General features: G+C 43.2%; 1 protein-coding gene across 2 annotated transcripts in view; it reads right to left on the bottom strand.

The window, feature by feature from the left end:
• KCNB2 (potassium voltage-gated channel subfamily B member 2) overlaps positions 1-18,613 on the bottom strand; it is a 623,843-nt gene that overhangs the window by 42,287 nt on the left and 562,943 nt on the right. The gene's annotated exons all lie outside the window — the stretch shown is intronic.

Below are 18,613 nucleotides of genomic sequence, written 5' to 3'. Positions count from 1 at the left end.
AAGCTGATGCATATATAAAAACCACTTTGCACAGCTTACTTAGTGCTACTATGAAAGGTTGTATGATTAAACTTTAGGTCTCAGGGGCACCTGGGTGGCTCAGTTGGTTAAGCATCCGACTTGATTTTGGTTCAGGTCATGATCTCATGTTTTGTGGGTTCAAGCCCCATTTTGGGCTCTGCACTGACAGTGAGGAGCCTGCTTAGTGCTTAGGATCCTCTCTCTCCCTCCCTCTCTCTCTCTCTGTCTCTCTCTCTCTCTCTCAATTCCCTTCTCTCTCTGCCCCTCCCCCACTTACACTCTCACTCTCTCTCTCTCTCTCAAAAATAATTAAACTTAAAAAAATTAAATAAACTTTAGGTCTTGATTATGTTTACTAATATTGTGGGCTTAATATGTTAAAACAGGTAGAAGTCCCAGAAGTGCAAGTAAAGTATCTAAAAGTATAAAATGCTGATATAAAATCACAGGATAAAGTACTCAAATGACTTGGAAAGAACAAATCAAAGATATATTTTCTGCCCAATGCTGGAATGGAAAATAAATTTAGAGTAATAGGACTTGGGGACAGGAAATGTATTTACCATGCCCAGATAGCGAACTGATGAGTGTGAATTTTTTTTAATAAGCAGAATAAATGTCAGGGTAGATAAATCTATCACAAAAGCAAACAGAGTCTCTTCATAAAGAGCAAATCTCACGGAGCCATGGCCAGCTTGTTTTTTGTCAACTTGCATAAACCTTCTTCCTTTTATCAGCCCTCAGATCTAAATCACACACATTCATCATCCTAAGGTCCAACTGAATTTTCTGGCTGTGCAGTAGTCCGGGACAAAATCATTAAATATTCCCGAGGGTTGATCAGCTGAAACTGCAAAGCTCATGGTCTCAGAAGTGAGATGCTATCATGGCCATTTCCTTAAGCACATTTGCTGCTTTTAAAGATTATTTTGCATACTCGTTTGAACAGTGACTTAATTTGATTTACAACCTAATGGCTTTGTGTCCAGAGTCATCAGACAGCAGAAAAATTTTCATAGGCAACAATTTTCTTAGGAGATTTAGTAAAAATTAAACCAGAATTGAGTGAACTACAGAATTAGGATATGAGGCAGTGCGGAGCAAGAAAAGAGCAGAGTCTGGGAAGTCCTGTACATGGGTTTGATTTCTGGCTTGGTCACTTTACAGTGACCTACACCTTGGGCAAGCTGTGATACCTTTTGGAGCCTCAGTTTCCTCATCTATAAAATAGGGATGGTCTGCCAACTTTTCAGGAGGTCGGAGGTCCAGTGCGGTGATTTATGTGAAACACATGATATGTGCTGGGTACCTAGTAAAAGTCTCTGGATTAACTGAGAAGAGCCAGTTGTCCCATGCAAAAATGGAAGAAAAGGATGAAGTAGGCTTAGATGTTTGTGCCAGGGCCTTTTAATTCGCCAAAGAGGTCATTTTTGATTTCCCATGGTGGTGGGCCAGCTGGCAGCTTCCTGTTTGGCTGCCATTCCCAGTGATGTGGGGCCCCGTCCTGCGGTCATTGCCCCCGGCACCCCTGTCCACACCCCAGCTGTGTTCTCTCTCCATTCTCACGAGGGAACAACAGTGAGTGTCCTGCACCTTAAGACTCACATAGTGAGAGCCCAATAGTGGGAAAATACTGATTGTGAATAATCCCCAGAGGGAAAGAAGTTTAAAATGCACAACCTAATAAAGCCGAGGGAACAACTGCAGATTTCCAACCCTACCATTGTTTTCAGCGAGCAGTGGCAAGGGAATGGAGGAAAACTGACGGTGTAGACATGATATCTTTGGCTTTCCCCCAGGTTCTAACCCTCTTCCTGTTTCAGGTTGCTCTGGCTTCTCAGATCTGTGAGCACACCTCAGATCCGACTGCCAAGCTCCCAAATTCTCTTCTCTCCACTCAGAGCCTACCTAAACTCCCATTTGATCAGCTGTCCATTACAAAGATGACATCTTATGGGAATGCAAGCTGGTGCAGCTACGTGGGAAAACCGTATGGAGGTTCCTCAAAAAGCTAAAAATAGAACTACCCTATGACCCAGCAATTGCACTACTAGGCATTTATCCACAGGATACAGGTGTTTCGAAGGGACACATGCACCCCCCGTGTTTATTGCAGCACTATCAACAATAGCTAAAGTATGGAAAGAGCCCAAATGTCCATCTATGGATGAATGGATAAAGAAGATGTGGTGTATAGATATATACAATGGAGTATTACTTGGCAGTCAAAAAGAATGAAATCTTGCCATTTGCAACTACATGGATGGAACTGGAGGGTATTATGCTAAGCGAAATTATTCAGTCAGAGAAAGACAAAAATCATATGACTTCACAAATATGAGGACTTTGAGAGACAAAACAGATGAACATAAAGGAAAGGAAACAAAAATAATACAAAAACAGGGAGGGGGACAAAACAGAAGAGACTCATAAATATGGAGAACAAACTGAGGGTTGCTGGAGGGGTTGTGGGAGGGGGGATGGGCTACATGGGTAGGGGGCACTAAGGAATCTACTCCTGAAATCATTGTTGCACTATATGCTAATTAATTTGGATGTAAGTTTTTAAAAAAAAAAAAACAAAAACAACCAAAGATGACATTTGATTAAATTATTTACACTAAGAAGTAATGCTTGATAGTGAATGTGATGTGTTAACTCCTGAGAGCATATTGGTTTTTTGTGTTTTGTTTTGTTTTTTGAGACCTCATTGTTTATTAAAAGGAAAAAAAATCCCTAGGTACTTCTGGCCACAGCATCTCTTTAGATTAGGCTAAAGCATCACCTGCTCTGTCTGACCAGGATCAGCTTTAGGAAAATGTCAGAAAATGTTCCACAATGCAAAGATTTATGAACCATGAGTAGATGGTTAATGAAATTATTCATTCAATCAGTCATTTATTCATCAGAGTGCTTACCTGCATTTCAGATGCTGTATGTAAGTGCTAAAGTGGATTACAAGACACCAGGTTGCCCAAATTTTTAACCTTGGCTTTCTTTCCTTTTCTTTTTAAAAATATCTTTTTAACATTTATTCATTTTTTTTTTTTTTTTGTTTTTTGAGAGACAGAGAGACACAGAGTGTGAGCAAAGGGAAGGGCAGAGAGAGAGGCAGATACAGAATCTGAAACAGGCTCCAGGCTCTGAGCTGTCAGTCCAGAGCCGGACGTGGGGCTTGAACCCACCAACTGTGAGATCATGACCTGAGCCGAAGTCAGATGCTCAACTGACTAAGCCACCCCGGTGCCCCTAGCCTTGGCTTTCTTGATACACACCTTGGAAAGGACGTAAGTCTTCTATAATCTAAGTGGGAGAGTTACCATTTCAGACAATTGCATCATACAAACTCTGTCCATCAATAATTTTATTAGCTTATCCTTTTGCTATTAATCTTCCTTCTTTCCAGTTCTTGCTACGTAAACATGTATGATAATTTTTAAGGAAGCAATGAAACTTTATGCAGGACCTTGTAACCATGTTGCAAAGGGAAGCAGTAAACGTTACCATCTCCAGCTCTACTTCTGTATTCCTTGAATTTGTTTCTGTCATTGCTGCCTGACCATGACATAGGGCCACAGTGTTTACAGTTCCAAGAAAAAAAAATTGTATTTTATACTGAAAATATGTAAGCAGCCTGTGCTTTTATAGCCACTAAGATTTTTGTCTCAAGCCAGGAAATTGGTGTTCTATTTTAATCGCATTTATTTATAGATGATAGGTAAGACTGACGTGATTAGAACTAAGGGAGGTGACAATCCTGGTCCCTGCTCATGTTGAACTATGTGTCATATGGATGCGGGCTCCTGGTACATAACTGTATTGGCCCTGAGGACAATGTGGTTTGGGCCCACAGTCTCATGGTAGGAGAGCTGTGCTTGGTATTCTTGAGAATTCTTCAGTGTAATCCTAAAGTGCACATCATGAGCCACCTTTGGTGAAGTTAAATTTCTGCCGTGGATCGCAAATTACACGAAAGAGTAATTTGCTCTGAGTAGCAATCAGTCGTTTCTCCGAGTCCTGTCTAATCGGAGTAGCCCTGAGTAGACAGGGCTATCTCCATCATTGTTGTCTGCAATTATTTTGGGGCAATAGCAGTGGGAGCAGTGAAGTGTAACGAAGGGAACGTGGTCTTTGAGGGCAGAGGTGGCTCCTTTGATTCTTACTCTCTGATAATGGTACCACGTAACTTCTCTGGGCCTCCATTTTCTCAGCTGGAAAATAAGGTTGTGGTGAGGAATAAATAAAATAACAGCCTCTGTAGAAAATAGGTGCTCAAAATTCACACGCGTCCACTTTTTCCCTGCACAAATTTGGTGCCGTGATTCATGTAGTGACAGGTGGGAACAGGGGTGGCAGGTGGTTTTCAGGGTGGTGGGGTGGGGGAGGGGACCTGAGCTCCACAGGTATGGAGAACACTGGATTGGTGGACAGAGACTTACTGGTCCTGCGCCCTGTCTCTGCCCCGCCACACTCTATACCTTCCTCCATAAAAGCATGGTCATACCTACTGTGATTGCCAGTGTCTTCGCCCCCTGACTAGACTTGAAGCGCCTTCTGTGCCTTGTCTTTTCACCTCTGTGGTCCCACTGCCTGGCACTGTTGGCAGAATGAGTGAACTGACCTTTAGGTATTTGTATTAGGTAGATTGGCTGGCTGTGGTTACTTGGCTACAGAGAATGTTCTAGAACTGCAGAATCTGAATCTGATCCTTTGATAGATGATTAGAGAACTTGTTCTCCATCCCTATCTTTCCTTCTACTTTCCAACTTCATGAAGCATGAAGATGAAAAAATGAGGCGTTTGGCGTTTATCACTTCATATTTATTTTCGTGTTTTTTTTTTTTAACTTTCTGATTAGCCTCTCCTCATTGAGAGAGGTGATGTGAGAATGTACCTTTCCATTCTTTTCTTAGCCCTTGGTTTTTAGCCTCAGTGAGCATGTCGTTTTAGGTGGATAATGAGGATCTCTATATTCAGTGACGCCGGGAGCAGTCACAGCAAATGTTGTGAAGGATTTTCCACCATGAAATATGGGACAGTCCCAGTACTACGCTGCTGTCGCCCTCCCTCTCCCCTGATGAGCACGTGGTGCTGCCTGTCAGATGTTGGGGAAGCCCTGCAGAGAGCATGCTCTTCCTCGTGCACCAGAGCTTGCAGAAGTCATCCAGAACATTTCCCTCAGGCTACAGATCCCGAGCAGATTTTCCGAGCCCCACAGTCGGTGTTATACAAACTGCAATCTGTGACTCCCAAATTTCATAAGAGCAGTAGCAGCAGCAGATGGTGAAAATACATTTCTAATTCATTTAAAACCTGCTCCAAGAAATGAGTTCTCCCTGTGCTCTTCACATTGTTTTTTTTTTTTTCTATATGTCTCTTCCATGCCTTCTAAATAAAATAATTACAAAGGAGACTGGCTTTTATGCCCCTCTGCTGAGAGGCAGCAGCACTTTATGTACCACAGTCTTACTGGGGAGTCATAACATCAGCCTCTATTACTAAAGAACAAGGAGTTGATTTTGTTGTTTTCTCAAGTCCGAGGCTTCAGTGATGGCAAGGTGCTGCGTGTAGCTTACCTTTATGTCTGCGGAAGGTTTTCTTGTTGCAAAACGTATGGCTGTGTCAAAAGCAACAGTCAGGTCAAGTCAAGGGCTTAAGGAATCACTTCATCCCTGGCTTTTCATGAATTTTATGTATCAAAAGCGAAGTCTGAGTAGCTTTAAAAAATAGCTTTTATAATCATGACTATGATTATAGGTAGATTAGAAAATTAACTGACTGGAAACCAATCAAGACATCTCTATTAGGAGACTGCCGTGTGCAAACCACTTGATTAAAATGTAAAGGCTCTTCTCTGAAGGAGCTTAAAATCTGGTGGAGACAAGATACACATGGCATGAGGCAGACCGTATTTACGGGGTGTGTCTTCCAAATTGCACACTTCCAGGAACCAGGGAGCAGGTTGAAGGATTGTGATGGGGTATTCCCTCCCTGGAGCCTCTTCACATCCAAGCTCCCCATCTGGGCAGAGAGGAAGTCCATGGCCTGGGCTAGGAATGGGTTTCAAAGCTGGTCTTGATGGAGTGAGGGGAGTTGGGGCAGGATTGGGGTGGGTCCTGCCTGTGGGTGTAGGGCAGAGGGGAGCAAAATCCAAGAAGGATGACCAGTTAGGTCAGAGAGTAAAGCAATTAAGAAAATAGAGTTGGAAATATCCCTGGGAGCCACTGTTTGCCCTGGAAGGAAGCCTTTTACCACGAGACTTCTGCTCTGCTCTGGCAAATGCACTGTCGGTTTAGACAGTGGCTCTTGATCGGAAGCCCTCTCCCTATTCTTGCCTAGAGAGTGGGCCAACCTTCTGATATGCTCAACAAGGGGTGACTGTTTAAGACTGGACCATCCAAGAAAACCAGGAACCATGTCAGTTCCCATCCATGCAACCAACAGACTAAACTTAGTATGTATTTTGGCAAAGTTCCCTCTCTTTGTGTTTTCCATCTTGTTTTAGATCTTGTCCACTAAGTAGTCAAGTGCCATCGCCAGCGTGACCAACTTTTAGATATAGGAAACTGCGTATGCTATGATGCTGATTGCATTTGTATTAGACAAAGAGGTCATTTTGGGGTGGAATGAGGCATTTGTTAATGCTGTGGTTTTGTTTTAAGGTCCACAGTCAAGATCTAACTTAGCTCCCTCACTTGATGGGTCAGATCAGAACACAGTTACAGAAAATTCTCATGAGGCTGGCTTAGGGTATTCTTAATCTCCTTTCACTAATACAGATCAACCATAAGCAGAACATGTCCTTTGTCCTGGAGGGCTTGCATGTGGATGCAAAGTGCTTTGGCATTGGACAGATTCTCCTGGCCCGAGCAGCTCTAGCTGGTGGAACATGTACCATCCCCTTGAACATTAAGGCCCAGCGTCTGTTTAGTGTGACCTTGGTTAAGCCATCAGATTATGCTTTTGTCTCTCTTCAGTGCCACTGGATAGCTATTGATTAATATTTACTGAAGGTTCACAATGTACCAGCTGCCACTGTGATGAAAGTAGCTGATTATGTGTTGAAATTGCTGCTATTTTGTTTCGCTGGAAGAGTTGGGCTACTTGAAACTTTCTGTGAACCACACTGCCAGGGGTTGTGCCAAGGGCAATTGCCCCATCAGGGCTGGCGCTGCCCTGGGCTTTGTGGGGACAGGCCTAATGAGCTTAGGGGCGCAGGCAGCTCTCTCCCTTCCTGAAGGAACCTGCTTTGGAAAAAAAATACCCCTCTCGGCTCAGAGAAAACTAGATGGTGGGGAGTTACTCTTCCCAGATAGAAAGATGCTTTCCATCTAACTCTTTGAGGGAGGCAGACTGTCTAGGAAAGGAGGAGGAGATCTTTCGAAGTAAAACTTCTGGCCAGGAGCCAGGAGATTGTCACAAGAATGCTCTGCCACCCTCACCACCCTGCTTTCCGTTTGATTTGGTGTTCTTCATGGTATCTGGCAGAGAGAAAGAGAGACTATGACAGAGCAGCCCTTGGGATAATAAAAACATGTCAGGGTCTCTGAGGTGAAACAAGTCCACAGATCCTGCAAGGGTAATAATGCACGGCTTGAGGAAAGGGGGTAAGGTGTGGGAGGGCAGGGTGCGAAGATGAGGGGGCAAATGAAGAAGCTCGTGGGCTTTCTTTGTAGTTAAGCACAAGAATATATGAAAGAATATCTAAAAAAGAATGTATTTTTCTTCAATAAGTTTAATTGAAATAACTTAAAATACATAAAATTTGGCAATTAAACTTATTTCTGACATAGCGAAAAATCATTTGTAGGGTATGAAGGCAGGGAAGGATAAACCATTACTTTTTTTTTCTTCTAGAGCAGCTAGTTTGGAAGTCTCAGGGTTGGGGGGGAAGGGGTCTGATTATACTCCAAGTTGCAACTTTGACGTCTTTAGTCAGAATTTAAAAAATGCCATGGAAGACAGGAGATGAAACTACCAGAAGACAATCTTTCTGGCAGCACATTCTACCTAAATTCATGAGTATTTAGAAATAGTCCTACTTACCATCTCAGAAATCAATTATAATTTCAAAATTGTAGCAGAAGGAATTACTTTTCAGAGTTGTGCTTTGTGATATGTGTAAATGAAAAAATGAAAAAGACAGGAGAAAGAAATGACGGAACAGACAGAGGAGTAGAAAAAGTGGTAGAAAAGGATAGAAACTGTAAAGGGACTATAACTACTGACACTGTCAAAATTTTTAAAAATCATGAAGTATTATGATGTGTCTCCCTGTGGCAATAATGTTGAATACTAAGATGAAATGGATAATTTCCTAGAACCATCAGTTACCAAAACGACTCAAAGAGAAGTTGACTGTCTGAAAAAAATAACAATCATTAAAGAAACTGAAATCAGTAATCAAAAGGCACAAAGCCTGAATGGTTTTGCACATGATGCTTAACAAATCTTCAAGGAAAAAATAATCTCTTTATTGTATAAACTATTTTAGAGACTAGGAAAAGAGAAAGCTACCCAGCTCGTTTGGCTAATAACTAAAAGTGAATACAAAGTACAAGAACATGACAGACTCATCTCAACAATGAATGTGATTGAAAAAATCCCTAAGTAAAATACTAGCAAATTAGGTCAGCGGTATGTATGACCAAGGACAATATATTCAAGGAATGTAAACGTAGCTTAATATATTAAAAACCTATTAATGAAATATTAATGAAACTAATCAACAGATTAAAAGAGATTATGTCCCAAACCATATGATCATATCAATAGACACAGAACTTTTTTTTTTTAATAGAATTCAATACTCCTTTAGGTTAAGAATTCTTGCCAAACTACTTATAAAAAGAAACTTCCTTAACCTGATAAAAGATAATAGCTCTTTGAAACAAAATTCCAAATCAATTTATAGCACTGCAATTCCAAAAGAAGTCTCAAAAGAGATTCTCAAGATACACAATGAGCTGATGTTAAAATTCTTACAGAGGAACCAAAGGTTCAAAAGAGTTAAGTTTGATATACAAAAGATAGCAGGACTTGCTTTCACTTGAAGCCTTCCTTGGTAAGGAAGTCATATGGTAGGGGTGTGGGATATATTAGAAAGGACCAGGGAAACGGAAACAGCTCCAAACATATATGAAAATATACTTGTGACACAGGTGACATTGCAAATCAGCACGGGGAGAAAAAAAAGTCTTCAATGAAAGTGGGAAATTGATAAGATTCCTATTTCCTAACATATACAGATTGGTCCAGAGGGATCAATGCTTTACCTGTGAAAAGTGGAACTTTAAAACTTTTAGAAAAAAACGTAATTTTTTTTAACATTTATTTATTTTTGAGAGAGACAGAGACAGAGTGCGAGCTGGAGGCAGAGAGAGAGAGGGAGACACAGAATCCGAAGCAGGCTCCAGGCTCTGAGCTGTCAGCAAAGGGCCCGACGCAGGACTCAAACTCACAAACTGCGAGATCATGACCTGAGCCAAAGTCAGCCGCCCAACCAACTGAGCCACCCAGGTGCCCCTAGAAAAGACTTTAAAACTTAAAAGAAACTTTTTAACATAGGGAAATGTATGTATGATCGCAAGGTCGGAAAATCTTTCTTATGTAAGACATAAGCATAAAACATAAAAATATTAACACACTATACTATATTAAAGTTCAAAATCTCTGTAAAACAAAATACCCCACATAAAACACCCCCCCCACATCTGCATGGGTGTGCCCCTCCCCCCCCAACGAAAAAGAAATCTGTGATGCATACAACTTCCAATTTCTTACTAGAATTAGAAAACATGTGTACAGATCAATAAAAAAAGGTAACCCAACAGAAGAAAAAAAAAGTGCAAAACCAGTGAGCAGGCAATTCACAGTATGAGAAATTCTCACAGTCCCTAAACACATAAAAAAAAAATACTCAGCCTTTCCTGGAATCAGAGAAAAAGTCACACAATAAAAAGATGTCATTTCACTCTCAAATTGGCCCAAATCAAGAGCCCTAACATGCCAAGTCGTGGAAAAGATGGGAGGCGGGGGGCAGGTAGGAGGAGGCTTTCATGTATGGCTGCTGAGAGAGCTAAAGCAAGGCAATTATTCTGGAGAAGGATTTGGCAATAACATAAAGGTAAAGAAGTGCTGCCTTGTGACTCACAATTCCACTTCCAGGCATATAAAGAGACTTGTGCACATGTGTATAGGAAGACAGATACAGGAACATTTATTGCAGCGTTGTTGGTAGTATAAAAAGTAGGAAACAATCTGTATGTCCAATAAGAAGAGACAATAATTCATCGTGGTGCGGCTTACCATGGAACCCCACATAGCACTTATAAAGGAACCTGTATCGAATAGTTAAATCTAAAAACTGTATTTTATATAATGTAAGATAGATAATTTGGGCTGCTGGTAACCTCTGGGAAGTTCAAGAGAATGAGAGCAGGGTGGGATACCTGTACTATTTTATTCCTTAGGAAAAAACAATATGGAGCTTCTGTAGCAATGTGTTAGGTTTCACTAAAGTCGGGATGTGGATAAGTTATGCTGTCCTCAGTTCTTTTCTACATATCTGAAATAACTGACAATGAAAAATTAAAACAAAGGAATGGTTAGAGAGGAGTCGCTTTTCTAGGATTAAAGTGAAATGCAGCACCAAGGGGCGCTGAGTAAACAGAGACTGATAACTTCCTTGCAGCCAGGTCAGTGAGAATGAAAGGGCCTGCACCCAGATAATACATGGCTTGGATGGCAGAACATTCTTGAGGAGTAGCTGAGCCAGAGAGATGCCCAGAGGAGGGCTGACAGCAATAGGAACCTGCTAGTTAAACTGCCATTAGGTTGGCGCCCTGTTTAATCACTATGTAGTTTCATCACACAGTTTCCTCATTTTCTTTTCAATGCATGCCTTAAAAAAAAAAAAATCTGATGTTCTAAGACAAAGAAACATTTTAGAGCTTTGTAAACCAAATGAAGTAGAGCCTCCCATCAGCCGCATTCTCAACCATCTGGCCTCTCAGACCCTGGCCCTGACTGGGAAAAGGGTCTGGAGTCAGACCAGCAAAAAGGGGCTGGAGTCAGAAATGCCCTCCTGGACCAGGTAGGTCAGAACCCAGAGTGAGGCAGCCATGGGCAGGAATGGCGAGGTGGGGTGGGTGGGGGGATAGGGGGACCGCGGGGAATGGGAAAGGGCATCTAAAGTAGGAAGTGGCTACAAGTTAGACTCTTGCCACATGGAAATGCGGGAGAGTGTCATCAGACTTTCCAAGTCAAAGGAGGCCAGAAATAGGGATTAAAGAAAAGTGAAATTTCCTGATTTTTAAATGTTTTGATTCAAACATTTAAAAAAAATTACATAAGACAAAACAACATCAACAGTAGCAACAAGACATAAGCAAGATGCTCCTTGGGGATCTCTGCTAGCACACTATCTTGTTTGGAGTTCACAGAGAAAGCACCAGCTGCTGGGAGCCATGACGGGTCGCATCACTCCATTACTCCTCTGTAATGTAGAGGAATGACAGTTGTGGGGCAGTAATCATCTCTCTCCCCCCCCCCCCCCATGCCCTCAAGAGTTGGTATAGTCAAAAATAATGCAAAGATTTGCCAGGTCAACTTTGTGAACTCCAAACTAGACCCCTGAATGAGCCAGAAGGAGACAGGGAAATTCCCTACCATGACCTCCTGTTACACTCTCCCTTTGCTGCACGGTCCCTTCCTCACCCCTCACTCACTTTCATTCCTTTGGTGGCCCCTGATGGCATCTGAGCTTTTATAACAGCTTATTGTAAAAAGGGGAAACCGAGGACGAGAGACACGAGGGCTGCACTGTACTGTTACATCAAGAGAAACTGTCCCTGCCGTGGAGGAATGTGAGCGTGCTCTGTGGGCACAGGTAGTGCCCTGAGGGCCTAAATGACACCTGTGTGTTTTACTCCAGTTTTTTCCTGCTAAGGAGAGAAGACTGTAGAATCAAAGGAAGACATTTAGAATTGTTACAGAACTGCTCTTATTTGCAGCTATAAAAAGACACCGTACATTTCCCCAGCCTACTGAAATGATAACTCTGAGTTTTATTTTTGGAAAAAGTACTTTTCATCTTGTGAAAATTTAATGGCCTCTGAGTGACAGGGAAGTTCCAAGTGGCTTTCACTGGCTCTTCTCTGCATGTAGCACAAGGTGGAGGTGCGGGCCTGGGTCTCCCCTGCTCGGAAGGCAGACAGGCAGTCAGAGGAAACACTCCCTCCCCATTGTCTAGGTGCTTCTACTTAACAAACTGTGAGCACAGGCTGTTTTCTCTTCTCAGGAACCTCTCTGAGCTGGGGGCAGGGCGAAGGTGGCCAGGCCTCTCTAGAACATTGCCAATACCAACAGCCGACATCTGTGTAGCCCTGCTTTCCAATCTGCAGAGGTCTGAGCGTCTTAGTTACTTTTCCTTCTAAGATTTGGAATAGGCAGAGATTTTCTTCCACTTGGCATTAATATAAAGTGATCATACATCTGATCGTTAACATAAGACTCAGAGCCCTGTTCTTGACCCTGACCATGCATAGGAATCACCTGGGGGTCTTGTTAAAAATGCAGATGCTGGGGCGCCTGGGTGGCGCAGTCGGTTAAGCATCCGACTTCAGCCAGGTCACGATCTTGCGGTCCGTGAGTTCGAGCCCCGCGTCAGGCTCTGGGCTGATGGCCCGGAGCCTGGAGCCTGTTTCCGATTCTGTGTCTCCCTCTCTCTCTGCCCCTCCCCCGTTCATGCTCTTTCTCTCTCTGTCTCAAAAAAAAAAAAAAATGCAGATGCTGATCCCGTGATGTGGGTGGGGGTGAATCTGAGATGCTGCAGGGCTCCCAAGCTCCCAGGTGCTACTGATGTTCCTGGCCCGTGAACTGCACCTTCAGGAGCAAGGGAGGTCAAGGCTAAGAGAAGGGGTGGGGTGGGGGGCGCAGCTTCCCTTTCTTCACTCTGAGGATATGCCTTTTCTTCTTGCCCAGGATGATAATCTGTCATGTATGTGAGCCTTGCCGGGAGAAGCCCCTGGCTTGGCTGTGGCTGACACAGCAAGGGCCCCGGGGGACACGAGTGCTCTTTTGTGGAGGAAGATGACACTGCCAGCAGTCGTTGTTCTCAGAACAGCAGCTCTGGAGGAGGTGAGCTTGAGGTCAGGGGGTGTCCTAGAAAGAAGCTCCTTGGACTCATGAAAGCAGGAAAGTATCAGCCGTGTGCTTGCTTTGTGGCCATAGCAGGTTAGGGAAGTGAGAGGAGGAGGAAAATGCTGTTAGTCTGTTCCAGGATTTTCCTTATTACAGACTGGATGGAGTGAAATTAAGCCCTCGGGTGCCAGGCCTTTTGGCCCCCATCCCTGGCACACAGATGGTGTCACAGTTGGGCCCGCCCCCTCCTATTTCTGACATGGGGGTGATGAGGGCCTGTGGGCCCCACAGGACCGCGGCGGATGTTCGGTTCCAACGGCCAAGCAAGAGCCCCATCCGCAAGGTAAACATCTCGTGTATTCAGCTGGTCCCACCGCTGCTCTGAACAACTGTCTTGTGACAGGTCTTTGCATCCACCTTTCCACGTAAAAGATGCTAAGCTCTCAACAGGCAGGGGTTACAGTGTTCCCCTCAAGCTGGCCCTGCCTGCTATTTATGAGCAGTTGGAGAAGCCCCAGATGCCACCCTGGCTGGAAACCCCACCCGCCCATAGTCTGTCAGGACGCACCAGTGGGTGAATCTGGCTCAGCACCATGCCGTGAAAGCCTCTGGTATGTCCGTATCCATCCGTGTCTGGAATAAAACGGAGCCTTTGGGCCTCATTTTAGGACACATTTAATTACTGTGGAATGTCTCCAAGTAATTCTGATCACTCCTTAGGACAAAGCCACATTACCCAAGATCCTTCCTAAATAATTTTGGGCAGTGGTGGGGTGCCTGGGTGGCTTAGTCAGTCGAGCGACCGACTCTTGATTTTGGCGCAGGTCATGATCTCATGGTTTGTGAGTTCGAGCCCCACACCGGGCTCTGTGCTGACAGTGCGGAGCCTGCTTGGGATTCTCTCTCTCCCTCTCTGTCTCTGTTTCTCTCCTGTTCATTCTTTCTCTCTCAAAATAAATAAATAAACTTAAAAAAATAATTTTGAGCTATGGTAAAGATTTTTTTTAATATGTATTTTTAAGTAATCTCTATACCCAACATGGGGCTCAAACTCATGACCCCAAGATCAAGAGTCATATGCTCTACTGGTTGGGCCAGCAAGGTGCCCCTATGGATATTTATTTTAATGAGAATTATGTCCTACAGAAACTAAGGGGAAAAAAGTTAAAAGAAAATATAGCCTTCAACTGACAAAGGAGCAAATAACCTAATTTAATTGAAATTGAAGATATGAATGGGCATGAGTAGGCAAGTCCACACTTGCCTATTGATGCTTCTTCCGGAAACAAGGAAAGTGCTACATACACTACATATATTTCATGGAATGCCAAATTTGTCACAACTGTAAGCAATGCTTTATCTGCTATGAGAAAACAGGAGTTTCAGGAAAAGCTATGCTAGGGGAGAATCTGTACAGGGAGAAGTAGGTGGGCTCATGTAAAGGTAGGTGAGCTAACAGGTATGACTTGGGTGTGGATGCTGCAAGCCTCCCAATCCCCAGCTGTCCCACCATGATCACTTGCAGAGGAAGACAGGGGTGTCCCTTTGTTCTAAATGGGAAGCCTCTTGTAGGAGGCATCCCCTGTGGAGGATCACGGATCTGCATCATTATCTCTGCCTCCCCGTTGCTGTCACACAAACATGGCACACCAAATTATGCCTTATTCTCCTTTGCCATGCACTCATCACCTACGATCCTAGTTTCTTGCTCCCTTGCTGCCCAGTGGCCCTGCCGGGGGCTCTTAGGAAGAACAACCAAGTTTCGTTGAGAAACTACTTTGTACCAGGTGCTTTCAAGTGCCTCACCTAATCCCACTCCAATGAGTGTGGGGTGGGGGCGGGGCACCGTTTCTTTCATTCCAACCATGGGAAAACGAAACTTAGGTTAAGTTCTTTGTAGTTTTTTGTTTGTTTTTTAAACCAAAGGCTGCATTTATGCATGCATATGTGCACGGCATATACGTCAGAGCCAGGTTTCAAAGTCACATGGATTCTTAGTGTCCTTTCTCTCTTAGTGTCCTTTCTCTTGGTTCTGCACAACCGTGGAGGGGTGGTGGTTCCTTGCATTTGTGAGCTGCTCTGCGGTTCCCAAATGAATGAAGCAGCCTTCACCTGCATGGTACCCTCTGTGGAGTAAGAGCGGATGACTACACTGAAGTACTGGCCATTCTAGCTTACTTCCAAGTTTGGATTTTCATGATAGGGGTTTTGAAGATGAACGTCATCACTGAGACACCCCATGGGGGCATGGCGGGATGCAGAAGGGGCCAGGGGATCTAGGAAGAGGGCAGAACTGGACTCTGCTAGGCCAAGTGCGAGTGCTGCTGATCCAGGGCACGTGCATGGGTCTATGTGACTCTGTCAGCCGAGGGACTCTGTTAAGCTCCCACTGCGTGCACGGCTTCAAAAGGAATATGCACACACAGCCTTTATTTGGAGGAGACACAACTCTTCAAACGGTTTCAGGACCAAGCTGGCCCATCCAGAGAAATGCAGAAGTTGTGGTAGGCCGATAAGGTAACCCCCTAAAATATTTTACAAGACTATGTGCCAGGACTTTCTTTTCATCCTGAGAGTTGAATTGCTTTATGCTAATGAGATAAGGTTAGACACCGGTTGAGGGCCACATCTCTAGCTTTATGCTTCTTTCACATAAAGGTAAAAGTTTCTGTTTTGAAAAGCTTGTTTCATGTAGAACATCTTGCTATCATTAACTGTTATGTGCCACTCTTGAAAATTTCCTGGTCATTTTCAGTACAGAGGTAAATCACATAAACCTCCACAAACTGTAAGTGGAATCTAAAGACTTCCATTGTCCCCCACCCCCTGCCCAGAGCCAAAGATAATTAACATCCAACAACGCTCTAGGGACTCTCCCACTGCACACACAACAACAATACATTAGGACTAATGGGGAAAGGACACAACCATGTAGAAGGTGCACATCAAAGAGGGACAGCGAGAGATGTATCTTTTAAAGGATGATCAGGAGATGTTTGCAATGGGGCTTTTCTGACAGAGCTATCTGCCTGAGAAAGATGGTCAGTGTCTTCTGTGCTGAGAACTTCAGTCAATTATAATCACAGCTGCACCGCTGAGATGCCAATTTAAACTCAGACGCTACCAAAAGGAGCAATTTTCACAAAGTGCACCACACACTAATACTCCAAAGAAAGTCTCTATTGCAACAGGCAAGTGGTCACAGCTTCGGAGATTCAGCAGGCTGTGTGATGTTGGCAAGCTGGCATGAGAGTTCTGTACACTTGAGCACATAGTTTTTGAACAATGAGGGGCCACCCTCCAGGACTGAGAAAAGAGTATGCAGGGCTGGTCCCATCAATGAGAAACTCCTAGATTTGGTCACGATTCTCTTCCAAGGTATAATGGATTCGTATGATGATTTATACGAGCGAGAATCATGAATGGGATTCTGAAATCTAATTTGATGAAAGTACTATACGAATTTAAGCTATTCTATGGTATCTCCTACGGTACAAAGGTGTACTTTCTCAAGCATCTGCACGCTATACGGTTAGCAACACAAATTTAAAATAAATGTACAGTGAGAAACTTACTTATTCATTCAGATAATATTTATCAAAAAAAATTTTTTTGAGAGTCTTACTGATACAAATAGCCAAGGAAGCGCTTGGGGGAAACAATGGAATTAAGAATGTTCAGTATGGAGAGAGATTAAGATTGGCTACCAGAGCAAGTCTTGTTGGATAATTGCAATTCAATTCAATTTCCAAGCATTTGCTGAATGCCTATTGTGTATCAACAATGGGATGGGAAATGTTGGGGCTACAAAAATACAAGACATGTGTACTTTCCCAAAGCCTGCAATCTAAGACACTTAACATGTTAGTGAAGGTTATCGTTATGAATTATTAGTTACAATCTCCTCAAACGAAATGATTTGTCATTTTTCTCTCCAGCTGCCTTTGCAATGCGTTTCACCATTAAGCACACCAGTGGTGATTTTAGCATTCCAAATGTTGAAAGCTTTGTGAGGCATCCATTCATTCAAAAAACATCTACCAAACAGCTTTTGTGTGCCAGGCAATGGACACTTCCCTCTACAGAATTTTCAACTTCTTTGGTAATAATAATTCCTATATGTAATGCTTTTAGCTAGTGATAAACATGCTTCTACATCTATTATCTCATTTGTTCTTTCAGGCAATCTTATAAGTTTGCAGGGCAGATATTATTATAGATGATGAAACCGAGACTCAGGAAGGTTAAGTGCTTGGCTCAGGGTCACACAGCAAAACAACAGCGACAACAACAAAACACCAGAACTAGAAGCTACCTCTTTTGACTCCATTGAAAGGGTTTTTCTATATTATCACCAACTTGCTGTTACTATTGATAGCTACCATTAATTTAGTGCTTTGAAACAGGTAGTAGGCAAATTATTTTGTATATATCTCATTTAAATACTCAAATTTCAATTTATGAGGAAGCCAAGATTCAGATAAATTAATTTGCTTAAGTTATACAGCTCGTAGGTAGAAGAAGTGACATTAGAGCCATTAGGCTATGACATTTTCTATTCTCAGACACCCTGTTTCCTTCTGATGAGAGTGTAGTATAAGGAATGTTCAGGTCCTCCCTGATGTGGCCGCCTTGTCTCTTAGGTGCAATTTGCACTGTGCCCAGGACAATGATACCTTTAGGAGCCCACTAAATGTTCTCATTTTAAGTTCATTTAAAATCAGAAGAAAAAAATGAACATAGCAACTAATACATAATAATGAATCCAGCCTGGATTATATTCATCTTCATTCCAATGCAGACATAAAATATAGTTTAAAAAATATGGTTTTTTAAAAAGTTTATTTATTTATTTTGAGAAAGCTGAGAGAGTGAATGGGGGACAGGCAGAGAGAGAGGGAGAGAGAGAATCCCAGGCAGGCTCCCTGCTGTCGGTGTGGCTGACACGGGGCTCTATCTCATAAACGTGAGATCACGTCCTGAGCTAAAATCAAGAGTCGGATGCTAAACTGACTGAGCCACCTAGGTGCCCCTTAAAAAGTGTTTTTCATGAAGGGAAGCGTCCACAAACACAGAAGTGCCTCGGGTCTGTGAAAGTCAAAATGCAGCCCTGTTGCGTTGCTCCCTTCCTCATGTATATAAACCCTTGAAGAGAGTCTGTGAGTTTTCTGTGTGTTTGTTTCTCCCTCCAATCCTAGCTAGCTTGGAGGCACACACTCACTTCTCCCTGCTTTCCAAAGTCACTTAAACCTGTTACTGTCATCACCCACAGGACAGACAACTGAAACACAGTCCAGTTCTTACCTCCAGGCTGCTTCCTGAGTGAATGGCTTTTCTCCTCCTTTAGCAGGCAGTGAAGGAACAGGTGCTAGCTAGGGTTGGAGGCCCACCTTCCTGGGCGATCAATTGTTTTTACCCCATATTATAACCACCCCCCTGCCCCCGCCCC

This window comes from Felis catus, chromosome F2 (assembly GCF_018350175.1).
Source record: "Felis catus isolate Fca126 chromosome F2, F.catus_Fca126_mat1.0, whole genome shotgun sequence".
Taxonomy (NCBI): domain Eukaryota; kingdom Metazoa; phylum Chordata; class Mammalia; order Carnivora; family Felidae; genus Felis; species Felis catus.
The sequence above is the reverse complement of the archived record's forward strand: the minus strand, read 5'-3'. Positions and strand labels throughout refer to the sequence as shown.